The 24,247-nt window shown below is 40.9% G+C and overlaps 1 protein-coding gene across 2 annotated transcripts in view; it reads left to right on the forward strand.

The window, feature by feature from the left end:
• Positions 1-4,887: 4,887 nt before the first annotated feature.
• Positions 4,888-24,247, forward strand: part of OXR1 (oxidation resistance 1) — a 433,201-nt gene continuing 413,841 nt past the window's right edge. For both annotated transcript variants that reach the window (XM_034668471.1, XM_034668472.1), the window contains exon 1: positions 4,888-5,022. The gene's annotated coding sequence lies outside the window, so the exon portion shown is untranslated. The remainder of the gene's footprint in view (positions 5,023-24,247) is intronic.

Below are 24,247 nucleotides of genomic sequence, written 5' to 3' on the forward strand. Positions count from 1 at the left end.
TAGAGAAAGACTGTCTGCAAGGTGGGAAAATAAAGCTGACAAAAGAGAGAGATGTTGATGAGCAGTGGGTGGAATCATGACAGCATTTCTACCATCTGAGGATCAGAGATGCCCCTGCCTTCTAGAGGTCATATTTTGCACCAATAATGTGCCAGAAAATCTCCCTTTTCATCTAAACAAGCTTAGATTGGTTTTCTATATGTAAAACCAAAAAAAAGGGCTAAGTAACATACTACGTCAATGGATTGCTATGAGAATTGAATGATAAATACTTTGCAAAGGGAGCGTCTACCCAGAATGAGACACATAGAGGTACCTGATAATACTTGAGAATCTGAGATCATACATTAAAAACATTTGTTGTTAGAGCACTGGACTCAATGAGAAGTCAAGAGTTGTAGCTGTATCAAGACCTCGCTGCTTGTTCAATAACCAAGTAATATTTGTGTTGGATTTAGAGGCAAGTAAAGAGCAGCCTGATATTTGAAGAACGTGATTATTTACATTCTTCTTCTCTGAGGAAATGGCCATCAGGGCTGAAGTTTTTTAGTCAAGAAGCATCCTTAATTCACAAATACTATGAGCATTTTTAATGTCCCATGACTATCACTTAGAGCAGTTTTTGCCTTGAAGTACAGAGAGAGGGGGAAATGAACATTTATATCTTTAGTACATATCATTAGTTGATCTGTTATGACATTTATTTATAAAATGAGAAAATAATTTGGGCATTAGTGACTTTGAATTACTCTCATTTAATTCTCCATTAAATTTTTTTTTTTACAATGGGAAAGTAGCTATCAAGAAGATAAGCTTTTAATAGCTCTTCAATGAAGCCATCTTGATATTCCCTTTCTCTTAAAGAACCCAGTTATGAATTACTTTATATTCTTAATTTAGTTCTGATTTTCTAAAAGTTAATTCAGTATGAAAGAAGGGCAATGGAGAGGGAGCCCAGTGCTCAACAGTCTAAAATGGGCTATCTCTATTTAATAGAAGCAGAATATGTTCAGTGGTCAGTGCTGATATCTGGAAAAACTAGAGATACTTGGTGATGTGGCAGAGATCATACTGAAGGAATTCCAAGATAGAGAAATTTGGTAAGAAAAAGTAAAGGAGGGAAGAAGGGGTTATAAAAGAGCTATCCCCAGACAAAAGGTGAAACAGGCAAAGTCTATATCCTGTGCCATCTTACCTCCAGCATCAGTCTGGCCGTCTTTTTTTCGCTTCCTGAAACCAGAGTACGTAATGCTAGCCCCATGAGTCTTCCTGTTTCAGGTCTAAATATTCACCTTCCCCTTATAATCCATTAATGCTTCAGCAAGCCTCTATTGAACACTGAAAACGATAAAAATCCACACATATATAAATCTGCCATATTCCCAATCCTCCATGAACTGTGGTTCAGTGGGGGAGGAAAAGAAGGTGTGTAGTTCACTAAAACAAATGGGAGGGTGGTAAAAGGACAAAGAACTTTAGGGTAAAATAAAGCAGAAGAACTAGGCAATGAAAGGAGGAATAATTAGAGGTGTAGATTAAGAAGGTGTGCTGTGACAGATGCTGTGAGTTCCTAGAAGCCCATGTGCAAAAAGTTGATGAGGAAGAAATTAAGGAAAAGATCCTGGATTTGATAATTTTAATATAACTATAAAACGCACTTTAAATGAAGTGATTCATGGATCACATTCATTTATTCATAAACAAATATTAAAAGATTTAACAGGTGAATTGCATGGATTTAGGGACAAGTAAAGAGAAAAGGGGTGACAATCATTTATGTAAATAATTCTAACAGTATTATGAAAGACATAATACATTTATTATAGGAAGAACAGCATTTTCCCCATATGTTCAGACTGGAGGCAGAAGAGGAAAAGCCCACAGTTACCAAACAGTTTACATAATGATCAGGTATGTTAAATCAAAAAAGAAAGAATGAGCTTTAAGAATATGGCAAATACTGAGTCAATATATTATACACCTGAAACTAATAGTACAGTGTATATTAAATGTACTTCAATTGAAAAAAAGAATATGAGAAATGTCCTTTCCCTGTAGAGACAGTGGACTGGAGGCCTCAGCTGACTGGGGGCTCATTCAAAAACTTTAATGAGTGGTGGTACTTTGGAAACAACCAGGGTCCCGAAATAAAGATGAAAAGACAACAAAGAGCAGACTAACTGCCACCCTTAGGCAGGCAAATCAAAGCATCTGAGCCTAAAAGGAGATAGGAAAAATCACTTCAAAGCTTTATTATTCTTCTGCTCATTTCTGAATAACTCAAACCAAAGGATATCCCACCAGGAGCTGTCCTTTTTTGCCTATGAAGAAGCATAGCTGTGGAGGATATCTATTATTTCTATCTTGCAAGCATCCCTTACCCCTTCTTCTCCTGACGGGATACTTTCCTTTTGAGAGGTTTGTCCCCCAGAGGAAGCACAAGGGTATGCGTGCAACCTAGGGCATCCAACCAGAGCCCTTTGTCAAAGATTGATCTGCTCATCAGAGCACAAGGTTTGCTTTCTTTGTAAAATTGAAAACTTTGTCGTCTGTGTAGGGCTAGAACTGCACTATGGACACAGTCTGATGGAGAATGACACCAACACAGAAAGCAACACTGACAGCAAGTGAGAGAGGGAAACATATTCTCGTTGATGCTGTTAATCCATGGTTCAGGCTTGCCACCCCTTTGTACTTCTGAGTTACGTGTCCCATTGCATTTCCTTTGTTTGCCTAGGTTAGAGTTGAGTTTCTGTCATTTGCTATTAAGAGTCCTGTATGCCATGTTTTTGAATTACATGTTTAGGTAGGAAATCAAAGTCTAAACTTTCAAATCATAATCTGCCCAGGTCATGATTATGTTTAGTGTGCATGTTGTTGCATAAAGATATTCAGACAATCATAACCATCTTAAGATTAATTACTGAGAAAGAAAGAAGGAGAACAACTGGGATAAAGTATATTCTTCATCTTCTTTCACTGCCGACAGAAAGGAATGGGTGAGTTATATTGATGCCCTAAGAAAATTCCATTTTCATCTTCCCAGTGAATCACTCATGGAAAATTAGGAAAATGGTGTTGTCATTTGAAAGTGGCTCTAGTCCTGGAGATGCCATCTATCGGAGACATGCTTTAAAGGAAGAATGATTTAAGGAGCTAAAAACTAAAAAACTAGCAAGTAAAGGTCAAACATTAATTGATCATCGATTTTGGGCTGGACATGGCACTAAATTTTAAGTGGGGAGGGAAGGAGGATATTCAGGAGAGAAGACGACTTTTACTCAAATAGATCGATACCACTACAGTTCTATGACAAACACACCCAAGTTACTTAGTGGGGTTAGCAAAACGTCCCTAATTTGTAACAATAGTAAAAGAAAGTAGCCTTAGCAAAGAAACGGAACTGTGAGATATTATAAAATACATTCTAAGTGAAAGCATTGCTCTTACAAGATTCTCAGTAAATTCTCTGAATAAATGAATAAAAATGTAACATATCACTTTCCACAGAACACTTGGAAATCTAAACTATGAATGCCTAGAAAGAAATTAGGCAAAACAAGACAAGACAAAACAATGTAAAACAAAACTCCCAGCCAGCATTTTGCAATTATTAGCACTCCACGGAGAATTATTCCAAGGTTTCCTTTATCTCAGGTAAAGCTACTGATTTCGGGGAGTAGGTTATGCAGATACCATGGGAGTTTCTAGTTTGGCAGACTCTGGGCTCAACATTACATCATTGCTCCAGGTAAAAGACGAGCATCTCTGAACGCCAACGTTTTTACCTGTCAAACTGGAATAACAATGATTCTCTTATGGGTGGTTGTGAGGGGGGGGTGAATGAAAAAGGCGGGAATTTGACTCAAGAAACATTTGTTAACTCTCAGTTTAAAAGTGGAAAATTTTCGAAAGTATATTATCCGGAATGTAGGTAGGATATACTGAAAATGAATAGCGGGGGAAGTAGTTAATTTGCAGGGTGGGTGCCTTTGAGAGTTCATGAGGCTGAAAGTGTTGGTTGCTCAGGAGACCAAGGAAGAGACATCGGCCCGAGCTTGGCAAAAGAACGGAACCCCGGCTGTGCACGGTGACCAAACAGCCAGGTTCCAGTTCAGTTCGGGCAACACAATCTACCCATCTCCAGTTTGCGCCCATTTCTTTATGCAATTTAAAGCCGGGCTGGAGGAGGAAGGTTGGAGGTAGAACACGGGGTAAAGAACTTACAGTTCGGATAACAAGAGCAACAAAACCAGCAAGATCGGGATATGTGTCAGCGAATACACAAAATCCCGCAGAATGAGGAGTCATAAACGCCCTGACAGGTTTACATGTTAGCAGCTTTCTGGGATGCCGAACGTCGTCCTTTCCTCCTAACAAATTCAGGCATCCCCCAAAATTATTTTTTTCCAGAAGTCTGAGCCAATTTCGTTGTGGCGGAGCTTTTTCATCGCTTTAGCCCAACTTTCCTCCGTTTCTTTGGCGAGACCCGAAATGAGGGCTGCCCAGTGAGGGCAGTCTCGGGGGCCTGTGAAGGAAGCACTCTAAGATGTGCGGGCAGGGGCCCGACAGAACGCGCGCTCCGGTTCCCGCCGCGGCAGCGAGAGCAGGTTCCCGAGCTCCGGGAGGCGGGGACGCGCGTGGGAGGGGGCGCTTTAAGCCGGAGCCGCGATTTCCGCAGTAGCTATTTTTAGCGGCGTGTCGTCCGTCTTCTTCCCCGGCTTCCAACGTGGTAGCCTCCGGCTCGCAGCCGCCAGTGCGCGGCTGCTTTCCGCATCCCCCGCCGCTGCTCGCTCTTGGTAGCGTCCACGCAGGCAGGTCCGGAAACTGAGCATGTGTGGAAGCGCTCGGCGGCCTCGGCGGCGGCGCGGGCAGAGCCGGGCTGCGTCAGGCTGAGCCCATTCACCGCGCGGCCGCCGGAGCGCAGCGCCGGCGCTGCGCCCCAGCCCCGCCGAGAGGGGCGCCCTCGCCGCCGCGGGGCCCGCCGCCGCTCTTCCGCAGCCCCCTCCTGGCGACCCACAAGTAAGTTTGTAAGGTGGTTGGGCGGTGGGGCGAGGGCTCGGCGCCCGGGGGAGCCCGGGCTGGATGGCGGGAGGCGCGGCTAGCTGCTGCCCTGAATGCCGGGCTTCTCGGCAAGCCGCTTGGCTAATTTGATAACGGACGGCCACTGGGATGCTGGAGCCGGGGGGCGGGGGGGGGGACCGGCAAAGCAGGAGGGCTGAACTGAGTCTGGCGGGGGCCGAGGGGGACAACTTGGGCAGAGGTAAGGACCGCTAGGTGAGGGAAAGGACCCGGCAGGCTGGGAGGGGGCTGGTGCGGGATGGGGAGGCTGGGTTTGGGTGCGGGCGCCGGCCGAGAAGAGCCGCAGAGGGAAAGCGGGGTGTCTCTGGAGGTTAGGGTGGGAGCGGCGTGAGAGCGCAGTACAAGGGGTATGATAGAGGGTGAGTGTGTCCTGGTGAGAGCGGCAGAGGGAAGATGGATGGAAAGTGGGGCGCGTGGAAAGCGGATTTGAACGAGAGCAAAGGACGCTGGTGGAAGGGACAGTAGGTTCCGGAGAAGATGAGCGGACCCGGATAATTTGGGGAATTAGTGCCAGGTTTAGGGCGATGTAATAATGATGAGAGGCAGCCTTGAATCAAGGTCTTGGGAGTAAGTGTGCGAGGGAACTGTTGGGAACCGTCTGGAGAGAGGATGGATGCAGAAAGTGGCCTGGAAGGGCCAGCTGGAAAATCGTTGAGGGATTTGGGTGAAGGGGAGGAGGGCAGCGGTGCAGACATCGGGCGGAGGAACTGGGCTGCTGGTGGAGCCAAAAGGCTCAGGAAGGGGTTGGGGGCTACGTGCGGTCCCCTGAATACTGACTTAGTAGCGGTTCTCTGAGATTCACTTGCACCCCAGGCTCCTCCTCCTTTTCCTACCTGGCTAGGTCGCAGAGCGGCTTGCTCTAGGCGAGCTAGTAGGAGATTTGTACAGATAGGCAGCCGGGAGGGCAGTCATTTACATGAGAACTGTCGGGGCTTCCCGTAAGTGGTTCCCGGCCCCCTCGGGGTGCAATGTGGAGTCGGAATTTGTGTGTTGCAGGGGGCAGAGAGGAGTGGTGTCACATCTGGACCGTAGGAATCCGTGGTCTGGCCCGAGAGGTGAGGTTTTTTGGACTGTGAAGTCAGGCAGAAGTCTGCAGCGTGCAACTCGCGGCGGGGTGTGTGTGCGCGAGTGTGTGCGTGTTGCCAGCCCAGGGTCGGCGTCCGTTGCTGCAGTCTGTCTCCATGACGAGGAGATCCTGGGATCCACAGGCGGCACGGGGAGGGGATTAAGGGAAACCTGTTTTCCTACGTCTCTTCTATCTCCTTTCCCCAGGGCCACATTCTTTGCTCGTCCAATGATGCTTCTTTCTAACCTCTTCCCTGTCCCCCAGCACACCCCGAACCTGGCTCCAGTCTTGTCCTTTGATTTGGTACCCCGAGAAGTCGGCCGTCCCTTCTGTGCGGGAGGGAATTCTAGGAGTCCCGGCGGCCAGAGGGGTTCCGGAATCCTCGGTTCCTTACCTGGGGCGTCATTCCAGGGGTTCGCAGTTCACTCTGCTGCCCCTGCAGGTGACGCGGTGATGTTGCCCCCACGGACTCCGGAAGCGTGATGGCTCCAAGTGGCCAGTGGGGCCGAGAAGCCTGGCAGAGTGACCAGCACTCATGGGTTTTCGAGAGCAGGGGTCTTCCCTGAGTTCCCACATGTAAATGTAACTAAAAAAGAAAAAAGACCAGATTAATAGAATAAACAAGCTTCTAATGCAAAAAGCTTTATGCAAAAAAGCCTCTTTGATTCCGAAAGATTTCACCCACCAACTGAAGAAGGGAAGAAGCGTCTACGGCATACAGGATCGGAAACCTGGGCGGGGGGGTGGGGAGGGGGGGTCTGTTACCATGTCTCCGCCTTCTCAGACTCCATCCAGCTTTCTGTGTTCTGTCGTCGGTGCCATATTTTTAGAGAGACTTTTACCAGGTACGGGGAAATGAGGATGAAGGTGATCCCGGAAACCTGTACCATCTGTGGAAGGACTCAAAGAAGAAGAGTGAGAACTGTACTTACTGTCTGTGGAGTCCTAAGAGGGCTGGGCTCTGAGGTGGTTGTCCAACCATCAGAAATAGTTTCTGCATCCAAATTGCAGGGGGAGACTCAGATGAAGGGAAGTGAGAACTCTAGACTAAAGTGATAAGGATTATGGTGCGGGTTGCCTTACGGGGCGTTCACTGACCCGTGGAGGGATACAGCAGAACAGACAGCAAGCTTCATGGCCAGGGCACGTCCTCATGTTCCAGGCGGCAGTGGCTTTCTCAGCTTCTAGTACAGCCACTATTGAGGTATACCTTTTGAAATATGTCCATGATTCTGGATATCTGAAAGGTGGAGACTTTGAATAAAGACTTAATGCTGTCAGTTTCTGCTTCCATTACTATGGGGTTTTTTCCCCCATTGATTATTGTTAGAACATGTTGGTCAAGATAAAATAAATTATTTTTAACCATCAATTCTCTTCTTGAAGTGCTGTTCAGATACCACGTAACCTTACATGTTTGCCTGTTTTTTGTTTGTTTGTTTGAGGGTCAAGGAGGAGTAATTATTGGGCGAATTGTTTTGGGTGTCAAAAAAAAAAAAAAAAGCAGAATTTAGGCACCTGAAGAGCTTGTGAGCATGTGGAGGTAAAGTCTTCATTTATAGAATGTTAAATTTAATGTGAAATGAGAAAACCCTTCCCTGTCTATCCTTCATCTCTTGCATTGGAAATGGAGAGGATTATATCCTTGGGCTGGTTCTTAGTCCTCAGAAGCATATTTTGACACTAATTTTCCTGGAGGATTGTTTCCTAAGCCCAGGTACGCTTTAAGAAATAGTCAATGGAATCTATGCTTCCCGAAGGGAAAGGCATTAAAGAAAAAATGGTGAAAGGGCTTGATGGGCAGAACTGTGAGAGAGAGAAATGTTAGTCAACTTGGAAGAAGAGAAATCACCTGTTACCTCAGGGTATCTTATTGATAGGCTTAGAACAGTGGTTTTCTACAGGGATGATTTTGCCCCTGCTCCCCAGGGTACACCGGCAACATCTGGAGACACTTTTTGGTTGTCACAACTTGGGAAAGGGGTGCTTTCGGCATCCCGTGGGCAGAGGCCAGGGATGTTGTTAACATTCTACAACACATTGGATAGTCCCCCACAATAAAGAATTATCTGACTCCAAATGTTAGTAGTGCTGAAATTGAAAAACCCTGCCTTAACACAAGACATGTTTAGAATTAAAAGCAAGTCTTGTTAGGATACTTTGACATATTGCTATTGAAATTTATCTTGAAAATTAGGAGTAGTTAATACTAAGAGGCTTTCTTTACAAAATGGCCCCATGTTCAAAAACACTTGTTTTAAGGAAATTAAAGAGGTTTCTTTTTAGCAGAACTTCTTTTCAGCCTTAAAAATAAATCCTAACATGTATTGGGAATGTCTGCAATGATAGGTTGTATAGTATGCATATGAACTAAGTAAACATTTTTAATGAAAACAAGTTATAAAAGTGTTCAGGTACAGTATTTTTCACTGAACATGTTTTGTAATTGCTTTTTACATACATAATTAAAATTTTTAAAAGTAAAATTAAGATTGCAACTAGTAATTTCTTCATGTAGTGAGGGATTGAACAGAATCAGAGAAAAAAATGTTAGATGACTTTTCATTAGAAGCGTCATAAAATGTTCCAAAGTGAAACCTTAGTATTTGTAGACATCTACACAAGAAGGTAAGAATCCCATATAATTTTCCTGTATTTAGTTTCAATTTTAAATCGGCAGCATGGCATGTAGAAACAAACCTTTCTAGCTTGTAGCACAATACTCTTGCCTAGAGAGAAGGAACAATAGCTTACATTCATAAATGTAATAAGATCAGGGAACAGTTCTAATATCACTTGTATGCAGGAACTCAGAACAGAGTGACACATTATGACAGGGAGGCCTAGAGGAACTAAAGAGATTTGGTCACTATTTTCACCCTCCCTCCCTACCCCCCCCCATTGTTTGGTGATTGGTTGGTTGATTTCAGAATTCATTCTACAGAGATCATCATTAGGGCTGCTTACTTCCCTTCATCATTAGGGCTGCTTACTTCCCTTCTTGTTCTAATAACCATTCCCTTCACTCTTGGCTATTGCCATCCCTCAGTCCCTCAGGAGTTTCTGTAGCAGAAGAGACTGAACACTCCTGAGAAGTCTCTGGGGTACCCAGTAATCCCTCCTTTTCTCCTGTGTGTATGAACATAAACAACTCTTTACTGCTTCCATGTGGAACAGAGATTGGTGTCTCTCTTGGAAAAAGGCAGTGGGAAAGCCCTTGTTTTCAGCAAAGGCAACCTCGGTGTCTCTGGTTGCATGTTTGAATTGCTTTTTTGGTTGTTTGTTCAGTTGCTGTTAGGAAGGCTTCCTCTTTCCCAGGGGAATGGTGAAAAAACCAAGGAAAATAGAACTTCAGCGTGAACAACACTGCTGTTGGTAGAGTGTACCTATCATTGGACTATATGAAAGCTCACGGATATGATTTGAACCAATGAAAATCATGTATTACAAATTCAACAAGCATTTGTAAGTTCAACTGTAGTAAGTCCTGTTGTAGGCACTGGTACTATTACATTTTCAAGGTCAAGCTGCCTCGTGCATTACAACCAGTTTCAAAACTAAGTTCATTCAGAGAATATACATGTATTCTATATACATCTTTAAAACTCTTATCTGTAAAGAAGAAACACAGGATAGTTATTCGTTTTCATAAAATTTGGAGCAATTATAGAGATATAGCCTAATTCTTGAAAATACTTCTGAACACAATAACATTTAGAGGGGAAGCTTACATGGATCTCTGTATAGACTAGACAAAGAGGGCGGGAGCGATTTGAGGTGAAAGAGGTCAGTTCTTGCCTCCCTTTTTCTTTCTTTAGGAAGTGGTTATTGATTTTGTTTGACATCTGAACAAGAAGAAATGGTTTCCTTCCCCACAGTTACTTGTTGAATGGATGTGTACCCTTATATACTGCTGATAGTCATGGTGGAGGAAGGCAGCAGGATGGCTGGTATGATGGTTAGAATGAAGCAGAATTTGAAATCAATTCTGTGCTAATAATGTTTGCAACAAAGGCTTTGAATACACACCTTCCAAGTTTGAGCATGCCATGTCACCCTTTTGAGGTGACTAATACATTATAGAACTGAACATTTTTGTTGTTCCACATACTCAGTAATACATATGCTTTATTTGGGGGAAAATGAAATAATATGGAGGTTCCATTACTTATAAACAAACTTGCTGGTCATTGTGGCATGTCAGTTATCGTCCCAGTTGGAAGAAGAGTAGTGTGAGGGCAGAGAATTTTATCAACTGGTATATGTTGCCCCTGATGAACTAGAGAACAACAGCAAAAGCAGGAGTTTGAAATTTATGCTATAGGAAAGGCAAAGAGAGTTTCTGCTTTTTATTTCATTTTAGTTTATTATTATTAAGGATGAGCGATAGCAATGAATGCAATAGGCAACCTGCCTGTGGAAGGTTTTACTTTTGTTTATAGATGCTTACTCATCTTAAGAAACAAATAGCCCAGAACATCTCCCGGGGCTTTCAGCCTTCATTATAAATAGCATGTCTCTCCTATCTCTGGAATACTTATTATGTGATGTCATTTAGAATTGGAATACTGGGCTAAGTTCATACTGATACAATCCTTTCTAATTTTGTTATTTAGAGTTGTCTCTGTCCTCTTAAAGAAGGAAAGAGACCTGCTATTTGTCAGCGGGAGCACAGTCACGGGTGCCAACAGCAGTCTGTTGTTCGCAAGGACCTGAGGCTACTTGACATTGGTCTGGGACCCCACTGACCAAAACAGAGATGTCAATCTTCCAGATTGTGAAGTTCAATTTTAACAATTTTGATTTGAACCGCTGTTGTGACCAGGCTTGAGAACCCGTTGATCTATTTGGAAAACATCGACTGATGAGCCAGAATGCAAACCACCCATGATGAGGAAAGAGCTACAGCAGAATAGGATCAAGAATTTTGCAGCCAAATCTGGCCCTTCTACTTAGTAGTCCTGTGACTTGAGAGATTTGTCTAAAGTTTTTTAACTTCACAGAGCTCCAACTTCCTCATTTTTGAAATGGTGATTTTTTTTTCCCTGTAGAGTTCATGATAGGATGAGAAGAAATATTTTTAAAGAGGAGATGCCTATGAAATAGCGGTGGTGGTGGTGCTTATACGTTCTTCTCGTGCCAGAATTTAAATGGCTGCTGTCCAGGAAGAGGGAGCAGAGAGTGTATGCGGTCAGATTAGAGTTCCTAATCCTCTCATAGATTAGGAAGGGGTGTTAATGATGAAGTCATCTGATGTCTTCTTTTAACTGATGAGGTCTTGGGGATTCAGGATGATGAAGTGATTTGCCCAAGTTCTGCAGTCACTGAAACATTTCAGCTGAGTGTACATTTTCTTCAAGTTTCTAGTAAAACCTTCTCCACCTTAATAGCACACCTATATTCTTGGCTAAATCCATGTTTCTTCTGTTTATTTAAAAATGCTTATTTATTTGAGGAACTGCTCTTTTCAGTTGCTATATTCCAGGTTTTCTATAGGCAAAAAAAAAAAAAAAAAGAAAAGAAAAGAAAAATCATCCATGGATCTCTAATCGAGTTTGTAGTTCAACTTAGCTGTTCACCTAAATGACCAAATTGATCAAGTACATCTTTAATTTTTTCCTAATTGGGGTGAACATAAGTAGAGTTTTAGGTAAAGGATCTAAGAACCAAAAATACCACTATGGATAATATTCAATTAGGTTACATTTATTAATGATCAGAAAATTGAAGCTTGACCCTTCTGGTTGTTGTGATGCTAAAGGTCATAGTTTTGTTGTTGTTTTAAATCAGTTCAGTGCTGTTGCCATTGTGGTTTCTTGAAAAGAGTTTCAGGTTCAATAAAAATGTAAAAACCTATATGCGTTAGAGGTACTTTGCAAGTTGTAAGTTATGTATGCTGTCTTATTTGTAATTTATGGTGAAGATACGTAATCAATTTGCAATAATGAAAGACTTAAAAGTGGAAACCAGGACAGACGGCAACTTTGAAAGAACATTCCCTTTAGAATGAGAAAAAATTGAATTCAAATCTCTATTTTTTAGTTGATGGTTGTGAAAACTTGGGCAAATTATTTGGCTTTCTAGTTTCTTCTATCCTTTGAGAATCACACCTATCAGATACCAGATTATGAGTATGATTTTTGTTTTGATTTAGTGAGATAAGCAAATAAAGATCTTAGCATGATGCCTAGCATGCTTTGTCCTTGTACACTGCTAATCCTACCATATTTCAGCTTTACCCTTATAGTGATCATTTTACTTGAATCAGTTCAGCTTCTCTTATTGTCAAGAATCAGAAAACCTGATTTCAATTGGCTTGAGGAAAAAAAAAACAGTCTTAATAACTATGTAACTGAGTAGAGGACGGGATTATATCTCCAAGTAGGATCTGATCCACGGTCCATACCATGTGACAAGTTAGTTCCTTGCTTTCCCATTGCAGTTTCTTAGCTCCCCTTCCTGAGTGTTGGCTCCATTTCTGACAGGCTCTCTCCTTGAGGTTCTATGGTGGCTTCCAGAGGCTTGTAGGACTTCATACTCCCAGGTTCAAATCTAGTGAAGGGGAGACTCTTTCCATAGCTCTTGCAAAAGAAAGAAGAAGCTGCTCTTTTCAGAAATCCCAAGAAACACCCCCCCCCATATCTCGCTGGCTTGAATTAGGTAAAGAGCCTATTCTACCAATCACAGTGGCCAGAAAGATATAGGCTGGTTAGGACGTAGTTTTCCTATAGAAAGGTGGGAGTTTGTTTTGGGGAGGAGGAGGATTTTATATTAGGTAGATAAACACGAAGGGGCCACTACAGCACTTGCATTATTATTCAGCCCTAAAGAAAAATGTTGGAGTCATGGTTTTTTCATCCATGTCATGGTTAAAGTCTAGAGAATTCTCGCCTCTCCACTACTGAATAGATACGAATCTTCATGATTAAAAGAAGCCAATGTGTATTAGCTCCCATCCTTAATTATACATCATTAGACTGGATGGGTAGACGCTGAGATTCATGTTTTATTACAAATAAATGTTTGTTGGGGTGCCTGAGTAGCTCAGTTGGTTAAGCATCTGCTTTCTCAGGTCACGATCCTGGCGTCCTGGGATTGAGCCCTGCATTGAGCCCTGAATGGGGCTCCCTGCTCAGCCAGGAGTCTGCTTCTCCCTCTCCCTCTACTCCTCCCATGCTCGTTCTCTCTCTCTTTCTCTCTCCCTCAATCTCTCTCAAATAAAGAAATAAAATCTTAAAAAAACAAATAAATGTTTGTTAAGAAACAAATTAATATATTTCCTTACATTAGACACTTGATCATAGGATCACTGTTTTGTCAAAATGTCAGGAGTATCTGTCATTATGTAAGTTATTATTTCACATTATTATCTAATGTCTAATGACTTATCCATTGGATCATGTGTGACCTTGCTGGCCACTGGCTTTATATCCACAGACCGAACTGTAGTGGACGTAAAGGCTAAGATTTATGCTACAAACAATTCTTAATGTCTAGAAATTTCTACACAAAAATCTACAAAATTCTACACACACAGCTAGCAAAATATTCTAGGAAGATTAATTTATTAAATCTTTATATTTATTTAAAAATTCTACAGTCCTTGTTGGGACCGTGACCACAGAAGACTTTTAAATGCAGTTGTTTTCTAAGATAAAACATGATCTTACATTGAGAATTAATATAGTAATAGACTAAGGATTCCTTTTCATCTATGTTTAAATCTTTATGTAAATCACAGTGACAAGATGTCACAGGCACATATCACAGTTTAGCAGAAGAATGTTAACAACCATGATAAATGGCTTTGAGTAAAAAATACTTTATTCTGTTTTCATTCATCTAAATGGTTTAGTAATATAAACATCGTTGCATTTTTAAAGCCAGCTTTTAAGCTACTATAAAATATAGTCTACGTGTGTTGAGTGCAGTGAGCACGTCAAGGTAACAATTGGTTTTCCCATAGTTACTTTCCAACGTGAGGAAAAATATATTCTAGCATAATGAATTTGAATGTAAAACATGACAAAAATCATCAGGGCATTTATTACCATTAGATCTGTTTAGATCTTAAATTCTTAAAAGGGCCAAGGAAGTTTAAAAGGTGCTCTTTTATATCACTGAAGTATTGTTGAAGTACAATTTTAACTCTTTACCAGCATGTTTTTGAATTTCATATAAGCAATCATATTGGTAAGTGTATAGTGGAGAAAGAATAAGATACAGTTTTTAATTATGTGAACTAAAATGAACAGCCAAGAGGGAAAAAGAACAATTTTGGCACTCTGGAAATATTCAGCGATTTTTAGAAAAACCTAGGGAGGGGTGCCTGCGTGGCTCAGTTGGTTAAGCATCAGACTCTTGATTTCATCTCAGGTCATGATCTCAGGGTCCAGTTGTGAGATTGAACCCTGCATTGGGCTCTGTGCTGGTCTTGGAACCTGCTTAAGATTCTCTCTCTCTTTCTCTCCCTCTCCTTTTGCCCCTCCCATGTGCATGCTCTCTCTCGCTCTCTCTCAATTAAAAAAAAAAGAAAAAAAATGTAGGAAGATGTCATTTTAACATAGTCTTATAGGCACAGCTGCTGATTATGTTATATATTAAGAATTTTGTGTTTCAGTGTTAGGTACACATCATATTTGTCATTAAATATTATGGGGACATTTTTCTTAGGTATTACAGTTAATAAATTATTTTTGCTGTCCTTAATGTGAGAATAAAAATGTCGCTAGTGGTCCACTTGGAAACTGTGGATTAATTTCTTTTAAGTTTTCCATCAGCTTCCTTTTCTTGGACTGAAACACATAGCCTTGCAAATAAAAATAAAAAATCCATTACAAATAGTTGTACCTCGAGACATTTTGAGCTAATCATTTGGACTTTTGTGGGAGGGAATTGAGTGAAACTGAAATTTCAGTGGACCCTACTAATACTTATAAGGCAAAATAAGATAATAAAAGAAACCAGAACAAAATCCAGAGTTTCCGTTTTCTAATTTATCAGAGTTCCCTAACTGAATTACGTAGAACTGATTCTGGTTAATTTAAGCAGAAAAGAATTCATTGGGTTGTTATGGAAGTGTTCATGGAACTGAAGGAAATGCTGACAAAACAAGACTTTGGAAAGGATAGCCCGCTACTGGGATGAATCAGTTGTAGCTCTTTTCCATCTTTGTGTCACTATGGTCACGACTCAGGATTCCCAGCAGGAGAGAGAGAGAGAGTATGTTCTGGGAAAGAACAGGACATCTTGACTGATAGTCTGCTGACACTGTGTTTAATGGGCCCAAGGAATTAGCCCAAGACATAATCAATGATCTGCTGCTGCTGGAGAAATGGAAATAGATGATGTTGGGCAGGCACACTGAACTAATGTCTATTGCATAGATTCACTATGGAGAAACTTGCTTCAGTGATGATGAATTACTAGAAAGAAAAAAAGGTGGGAGAACCCTGAGTGTATTATCTAAGCAGAGTATCTACATGGAAGACAAAAATACCATTAGTTTCCCAAGTCTGCTGTAACAAGTTTCCACAAACCTTGTGGCGTAAAACCACAGAAATTTATTCTCTCACAGTTCTGGAAGATAGAAGTTGGGAATCAAAGTGTTGGTAGGGCTGTTGTCTCTCTGAAGACTTGATGGGGACACTCCGTTCCATGCCTTTCTTTTAGCTTCTGGTGCATCCAGGAATCCAGGAATCGTCGACGTTCCTTGGTTTATACACTCATCACTGCAGTCTTGTCTCCATTGTCACGTGGCATTCATGCTCCCCTGTGTCTGACTCTGTGTCTTATCTTCTAATAAGGACACAGGTCACATTGGATAAGGGCCCGTACTATTCTGGTGTGACCTCATCTTAACGTTAGCAATGACATCTTTTAAGACTCTACTTCCAAATAAGTTAACATTCTTAGATTCCAGGGAGGACATGAAATTTGGGGGGAACACGATCCAACTTAACGTAAGTGTGATGTGGATAAAACAAACAACAGTGCACATAGCTAGGTCTGGAGAGTTGGGGTAATATCCTATTATTCTCTGTTATAAAACTATCTGAAGTATCATGGCAAGTTTTAGGCACTCTTTTTTAGATAATTTTGTGCCCACTGGAAAACTGGTAGAAAACAATTCGGTTTTTAAGAACAGTTTTTTTGAATTACAGACCCTAAGCTTGGCAAAGGGGAGTTTAAGATAAATATAATATGAGCCTCTAGATGTTGAAAGGAAGAAAGATGTTGTCGTATTTGGTTATTTACAGAGAACTAGGATCTATGGCTGGAAGTTTCAGGGAAGCCCAGATTCTCTCACTGTAAGCAGAAACATTCTTATATTTGTGTGGCTCAAGAGGGGAATGAGCTGCCTTGAGAGTTAGTGAGGGCCACAACTCTGGAAGCACTCAGCAGAAGCTGGATAGCTACTTGTCATGCATGACGCAGAAGAGATTTCTGAATGTGAAGGGGGCTGAGATTAGATAACTGCCCGCAGTTCCATGTTGAAGATTCTCTTCTTCTGGGAATACAGAGGGCTCTAGTGATCCCCCAAACATTTATTGATGTAAGTATATTGGTAGAAATAGCAGTTAAAATGGCAGACACAGTCTCTAGCTATTACACAGATACATATCTTGGAGGTGTACCCTGGCACGGGTAAAGAACAATCCAGGATCCTGCATAGTATCTGTCATAAAGCAGATTTAATCAGAGTCTGCTTTACAAATACATGTTCATTGTTTACCTGGGTACCTACCCGATTGGTATCAGCCCTGCCATATTCATTCATACTATCTTTTATAGCCTTCTGGTTTTCTAGGCTTACCTTGCTCTTATATCATCACTATCTTTGTTTCATTTTACCATTTTAAAAATAGGGTTGAAAGTGGGGAGTAATTTTTCTCCTTAATCTCTTTCCTCCTCTAGGCTGTCTTTGCCAGCAGAGCTAGCCCTGAACCTCTAAAGTTAATGTATTAATGTAAAGACTGGAGGGGACTTTGGCTCAAAAGTGTTTCTAAAGGTGTGGGATCAATGACTGGCTTTATGCAGGATGACTTTGGGTGGTATATGGATATGCATTGAATTGAATTGAATTAAAAGGATTTTGAATCTGTTCCCTTTCAGTGTTTCTCATTAAGGCAAGGAGAAAGTTTCAATTTGGTGCTAGTTTGTAACACCTCTCTAATACACATATTTCCCTTTTTAATGAAGAGTAGGCTTCAGATGTAAAGCTTTTAGAAGTCCAATAACACTGTTTTGTTTTCATTGTATTTATTTTTTTTTTATTTTATCCTTTATTTATGCTAAGTTCTAGTTTCGTTGTAAAGTAACGACACAAGCTTCCTTGAAAAATTCAGGTAGTTAAAATTTTAAAAATGGTATGATATTAAACAGGGTGGATGTTAGTGATGGTTGTGAAGCAGTGTGAACGTCCTTAGTGCCTCTGAACTGTACACTTAAAAGTGGTTAAGATGATAAATTTTATGTTATGTATGTTTTACCACAACTAAGAATAATAGTAAAAAAAATTAAAAACACGAAGAAGAAGAAAGCATTTAAATTTTAAATGAATTCTTAAAAGTCAAGTGACGGCCAGCAGTATAGTTGACAATAAATGGGAGCACAGACACAAAAATACGCTCTTACTACCACGTTCTTCACCGTGGGCCTCTGCTCAGTGTTTACCAGAAAACTTGGGGCAGGGAAGTCGACTAGAGAGAGACCCCTTGGTTCCTCAGGTGTGCAAATAGTGAGATGCTTCCCCTGGGAACAGGCACAAAATCTCACCTACAACCCCAGATTCTTCTCTCATAGACAAAAGCCTTAAGCCACTGGGGGAGGGACAGAAACCCCACTCAGCCCAGTATCCCATACTGATACAAGGTGGAGATCTGCAGCAGGTCAAGAGCATATTTTGGTTGACATATGAGGAAGGAAGGGCAGAAATGTTGAGGAAAAGTCAACCCAAGGGCCAGGTTTATGGGACCTAAGACTGAGGATAGACCCAGAGAATACAAGCATCTGTAGCCGCTATATTCATAATTGCCAAATACTGAAAATAAGCCAGACGTCCTGCAGTTGGGCAGTGGATAAACAGATCGTGGTAGTATTCCACAGAAGAGAATTCTACTTGACAATAAAAAGAAGTAAAAGGAAAGTTGCTTGACCTCACCACTGGGCCTAATTACTAAGGGTAAACATTAGAGCAGGAGCCATGAATGTTTCTTGAAAACACAGCACTTTAGAAAATGCAAACGTTCAGAAGTGATCTACTTGGTCTAAGAGAATTATGCAGAAAGCAGGAGTTGCCTAGAAGGGTTGATTGTAAGGATAGGAGAGACCTGAAGGTTCTGATTTTCTCAGCAAGAAAAAAAATCCTACATAGTATCTGCATGTTCTTTTTCTTTATAATGCATAAAATACTACTGATTTATAAACTCTTCTATTTTTAAAACTCAAAGGCCTCTATAAATACATGTACAGCTTTTCCACTATCTTAAACTTATATCAAATTGATCAAAGATTCTTCCAGGCTAAACAATCTTTAAATTCATGTAATGTCCTCCAAAAACGGAGGTTTTTACCCTGTAATTTGTGGGCATGGATAGAGCTCAGTATACTAGATACAGAAAATGACACCTTTATCGTTACTAACATCCAACTGAAATTTAGCATTGTCCTTAATTGAGGGTACAGGTCACAAACCATAGAAGCTTCGGCAGTACCTGTGGCTTTATTACCAATGGAAGTCACAGATAATATCACATCACATTACAGTTGTTTGCAGATTTTTTTTTAAAGTAGGCTCCATGCCCAGTGTGAAATCTGCCACTGGAGCCCAGTGTGGGGCTTGACCTCACGGCCTTGAGATCAAGACCTGAGCTGAGATTAAGAGTTGAAGACTTTACCAACTGAGCCACCAAGGCACCCCTACAGATATTTTTTTAAAAGTCATTTATGCTCATCCCTACTTTGAAAGTGTGGTTATTATTGGACCTGCTTTTAAATCTTTGTATTTAAAGTGTTAGTAAAGAAACATGTTTACCATGTCACAAATTCATGCTTTTAAAATTTGACAATTGTATTTCATTGTATTTTGTTTCCTTTATAGTCCTGTGTATCTCATTCTTCAGAGAGGTCATAGGCTTTAACAGACTTCCAGATGCATTCATAACACTTAAAAAGGTTAAGAACCTAAAACCTTTCTTGGAATCTCAGTAGTAAGTTCCATTCAGAGCTTGGTCCAGAAAGCCAGAGCTGTTGAGTGAGTTCTAATTTATCAGAACTGTGCTTGATCTGCTAAATGCCAGCTGTGCCATTCTGTAGGAAACATTGGTTCTAGTAAGTTTCATGCCAGTTTTAAGTGCAAAGGGTACATTTTTGAGAATCTGTAGATTCTTTATGTAGATACTCTAAATATCTCAGGATAGCTTATTTCATTTTGACAACCCTGACGGAAGTTTCGCCTCTTCTGGGGCAAAATCTGCTTTTGTTTAACTTCTATCATTGACCTAGGTCTGGTCTGTGTAACCTCACAATTATCTAGGAATTTCCTGAAATCACTAAAATACTTTTACTGTGACCTTCTTGTGTGTCTCAAGGATGCAGATCATAGTGAAATCTGCCAAATCAAAATATATTTTGACAAAAATATACTTACAGGGAAACATTAGGCTTAGATTTCATGGAACATGAAGGTGATCTGTAGACCAGGCAGGTGGGATGGAAGGGAGGCTGAGCAATAGGCAGACCTGAGCTTGAGAAAAGAGGGGCTCCCTATGTTGAGAGCTGTATGGGGCTGGAGCTGGGGGAAGGAGTAGAGAGGTGTTCCTAGCAGAGGAAATAGCTTGTCACATATGGGGAAATTAAGACAGTCCGTGGCTGGGAGAAGGGTAAGGGTGGGACCAAGTGGAGGTGGAAAGCTAAGCCAGCATCTGCAGGTCTTCCTGGCCAGACTGAGGATTTTTGTTTTTGAAGCAGGGGGTGACATGATCAACTATCCTTTATTGATACTGAGTAACTGTATTTCTTTTCCAAGAGAACAGATAGCATTAAACAAAAGCAGGATGTCTAGAAATTAAAAAAAAAGTCTGCTATTTAAACACAGTGGACATGACATCTGTACCACAATACATACACATTATTACAAACATTCCTTCAACTCTGCTAGCAAGCTTCACTTCCAGGATTAAATTACTTGTTTCTTTGAGGTTCTGAACTGAGGGAATTCTAAACCACAGGCTTTTGTCATGTGCCTCTGAAGACTTCTTCATAAAGTTTCCATTGTAAAAGCTATTATATTGTTTTCAATCTTTTTAGAAAAGGCGCTATTAAAATCATTTAGATATCCGCTTGCTATTTTAGTTGTGATTGTTGACCTGTTTATTTGGACCTCATTATAAAAGGCTAAAGGTACTATAATTGTAATTGAATTGGCTTGCAAGAAAGCCCTTTGCAGGGATGGTAATTCCTGGTACATTTAAATTTATAGAAAAGTTTTGAACTTCCCATTTGATTAACAAATATGGGCCGTACTAGTATCGGATGCGAATGTCTATATGATCCTTTTAAAAATTCTTGGAATCTCTATATCATTTCAGTAAGAATATAAAATACACTCTTTATTTCATGTGTGTACTTTTCAAAATGGCCAAATTTTGTCCTCAAAATAATTGAGCCTCTCTGCCTCATTATAGTATTAGTTACCAATGAGAATGAATTAGCTACCAGCTCATTGTATTATTCTAGTTGGACTTTGTTTTTGGATACTCTGAGGCATTGGACATGAATAAGAGGAACATTCTTCCCTTTCAAGGTGTCAACCCAGGGTCTGTGTGCCTACATTTGTGCAATTTCTGACATGCTTCAAGCAAAGCGAACTGTTCTGAAACAGTTAGCATCCATTTGTACTTAAGTGGCTTATTATTAGTACTTAGGTTTTTTTTTAACCTATACACAGAAGACATAAGAGGATACTTAGTGATTCTACATTGTAAAGGACTTTGAAAGGTCCTTGAGACAAGGATATTCAGAAGAGGTGATTAGAAAAGTTGCAGAGAATTATTTTTCTGTGTATTTGGCATCTTTACACATGATATCAGTAAGAGCCTCGGAGCCTAACCATAGCATCAAAGGGCTTTGTTCTCTGTATCAGGTGGTATTTGTTTGTTTTTGAGAGTGTACTTCCATGAATATATGTCTCTTGTCTGGGCAACATTCCTTTGTGGACTGTCCTCACCAGTAAAATCAGCTTTTTCAGTTCTGTGGTTGATGTGGGCCCGACCTGCCTCCTTTGCTCCTTTTCCCCTTGGAGTGAGCATGTGACCCAGTCAGCCAAAGTACCCCCAACTTTAGCCGCAACGGTTTTTTCAGGAATAGGTATGTGATGTCAGCCAGCAAGATGGAGTACTCCCTGGGATCTTGGCGGAACACCAGAACGATGCTCTCTTTCTCATGGAGGTTACAAAGCTGTTAGAATTTGTATCTACAGCTGCTGATGGATTTTTGTTGCCAAATGGAGAAAGTCTGTCTGAAAATGAAGCTACTCCAAGGAACATAGAAATAAAAGATGAAAAGGCACATATCAGCCCATTGATGCCGCTATGCTAAAAATCTGTTTCTTGGGATGCCTGGGGGGCTCAGTCAGTTAAGTGTCTACCTTTGGCTCCGTTCATGGTTCCAGGGGCCTGGGATCAAGTCCCACATCGGGCTCCTTGCTCAGCAGGGAGGCTCCTTCTCCCTTTATTGCTCCCTCCCCATGCTTGTGCTCTCTCTCTCTGTCAAATAAATAAAATCTTTAAAAAAAAAAAAAAGCTGTTTCTGAGTATTTCAGTTGCACAAACCCATTATTTTCTACTTCTGCTTAAGCTGTTTTGAGTTAGGTTTTTGTTACTTTTAACCCAAAGAATTAAAACATGCTGCTGTTACACTGCTGACATTCAGGTGGCAGCAGGAAGGGAGAGGTCCGGAGATGTCATCTGGTATTCGTGTGAAGGATTTGAACATCTCTGTTTCCCTGAGCCAGAAGGAGTTTGCAAGAGAAACCAAAGAATGTGCTAACTTTTCACTCCCGTTGCCATTTCCTTTAAATAGCACTGCATCTTTTAAACTACATTGTGAAGTCATAGCATCCTACTTTTTCTCGTGTACAGGAGACTTGCTGTTGCTGTGTATTACAGAAACAAACGTAAACGGTAGCAGGCTGATTCCTGCTTAGAGAGCCTTGCCATCCGAAATCCACGGATACGTTTATTTGTTATACATTCGTTTTTAGCATGAGGCATTCTAGGGTTTATTGTTCAACAAATAAGATATTACAACCCCAGTAATGGTCTTTCACATGAATAACAAGATTAGAGGGACAAGCAGTAAAAATAATAAAAGACAAAGTATCCTCTATTTCTAGGAACTCAGCAATGAAAGACATTTATGTTCTCATGTGGACGTTAAATAGCTAGGAAATACGAGTCACTCATTTTGGATGCAAAATTTTGCCACAGCTTCATTCCATTTGGTATCCTAGGTATCAGTTTCTTACAGACATTTCCTTTTAAAGGCAGGGAAGAAAAGATACACAGCGTGGTAATGGGATGAGTATGTCAAGTGTCCTGTGAACCTGAAGTGGGAAGCAGAGGGGCTGTAATGACATTTCTGGTATGACTTTTTGCTAGTGGCTAATTTTGTCGTAATTCTCTATGAAGAGAGAGACACAAAACATCTATAAATTAGGATGGTTCGTGGCTAAAAGAAAAGCTAGGGGAATCAGAGGCATTATTTAGACTCACTTTATCTTACATCAATGCTTGTCTCCTGGATAATAATTTCTGCTAAGAAGGGTTACAAGATAAGCCTTCAGCTAAAAATAGAACCTGGTTACTAAGCTATAAGAAGAGGTGCTCTGCATATCATAATTCAGTGACTAGAAAACATTGTCTTCAAGGATGTGGCCTGAATGGTTTCTGAGTACATTATGAAGCGTTTTGGTTAGCTCACTTCCATTTAGAGGGGGGAATACAATAAACAACGATTTTGTACAGGGTATCATAGACTATACTGAGGTGTTTATTATCTATCCCTTGTGCTCGTATAATAGGAGAGGAGGTTTCTCCCACCCAGGTAGTATAATGCGGAAAACATCACATTTTCAAAAGAAAAATGCTGCACAAGGGGAGGTAGCATGAGGATAATGAAACTCTGCTGTGTTGTGTTTAATGAACTGATGGCTTAATAAACTATCGCCTTGGAGACCAAAACAACAAACAAACAAAAACCAGTTCTCACCTTTGTATCCACAGGAGATTGTTAGTAAACAAAGATGAGCATTCATGTTTAAATTTGGGTTTTGCTTCCAAGTATTTGGCTTGTTACCAGTTATTGTTTCTATAAGCGAATAAAACTAAAAGAGCAGAGCCCTCCTGGGCTGTTCCAGCTAGATATGACATTTCTAGCTTCGCACAGTTAAGTGGCTGGAAAACACACATTTGTGCTGTAGAGTTTTCCGTTCATTTGGATCTCGGTCTGCTCATCTTTCTACTGAAAGTGACGTATGAAGCACGTCTGGTTGCTATGGCCATGCCCACACAGAATGCAAAGCTCAATTGCTGGGACCTGTAGCTGCAGCCAGGGGACAGTGGGACATGCAAACAGATGGGGTTCCTGGGCAAAGAGAATTCAGAAGTGGCAGGCAAAGTATATTGGTAGATGTGGGAGCTTCCTTAAGTTTTGTGAAAATCAGAAAAGAGAGAGCTAGGTCTGTAGAAGTCCAAGTGGTGATTCTGAATCTATGAGCCTTGCACTTGATACAGTTGCTGACAGAAAGTACAGACCTTGATGCAAGGAATGGACTGTTCCAATGCAAAACAGCATGAGTCACAGAGGAGCAACATCTGGGTGACAAAAGTACAGGGAATGTCCAGAACTTTCCATATAGCCTGACATAGAAGAATGTCTGATTGGAATTGATATAGGAACACCCCCTACCTCCAAAAATATATTTTTGTATAATATATTTCAGCTAACTATACTAAACTGATTGTAGTTTTTATTCCATATTAATTTCAGGGATTCCTAACTTACTATATATATATATATATATATATATATATTTTT

The sequence above is a fragment of the Ailuropoda melanoleuca genome, chromosome 9, assembly GCF_002007445.2.
Source record: "Ailuropoda melanoleuca isolate Jingjing chromosome 9, ASM200744v2, whole genome shotgun sequence".
In the NCBI taxonomy this organism is placed as follows: domain Eukaryota; kingdom Metazoa; phylum Chordata; class Mammalia; order Carnivora; family Ursidae; genus Ailuropoda; species Ailuropoda melanoleuca.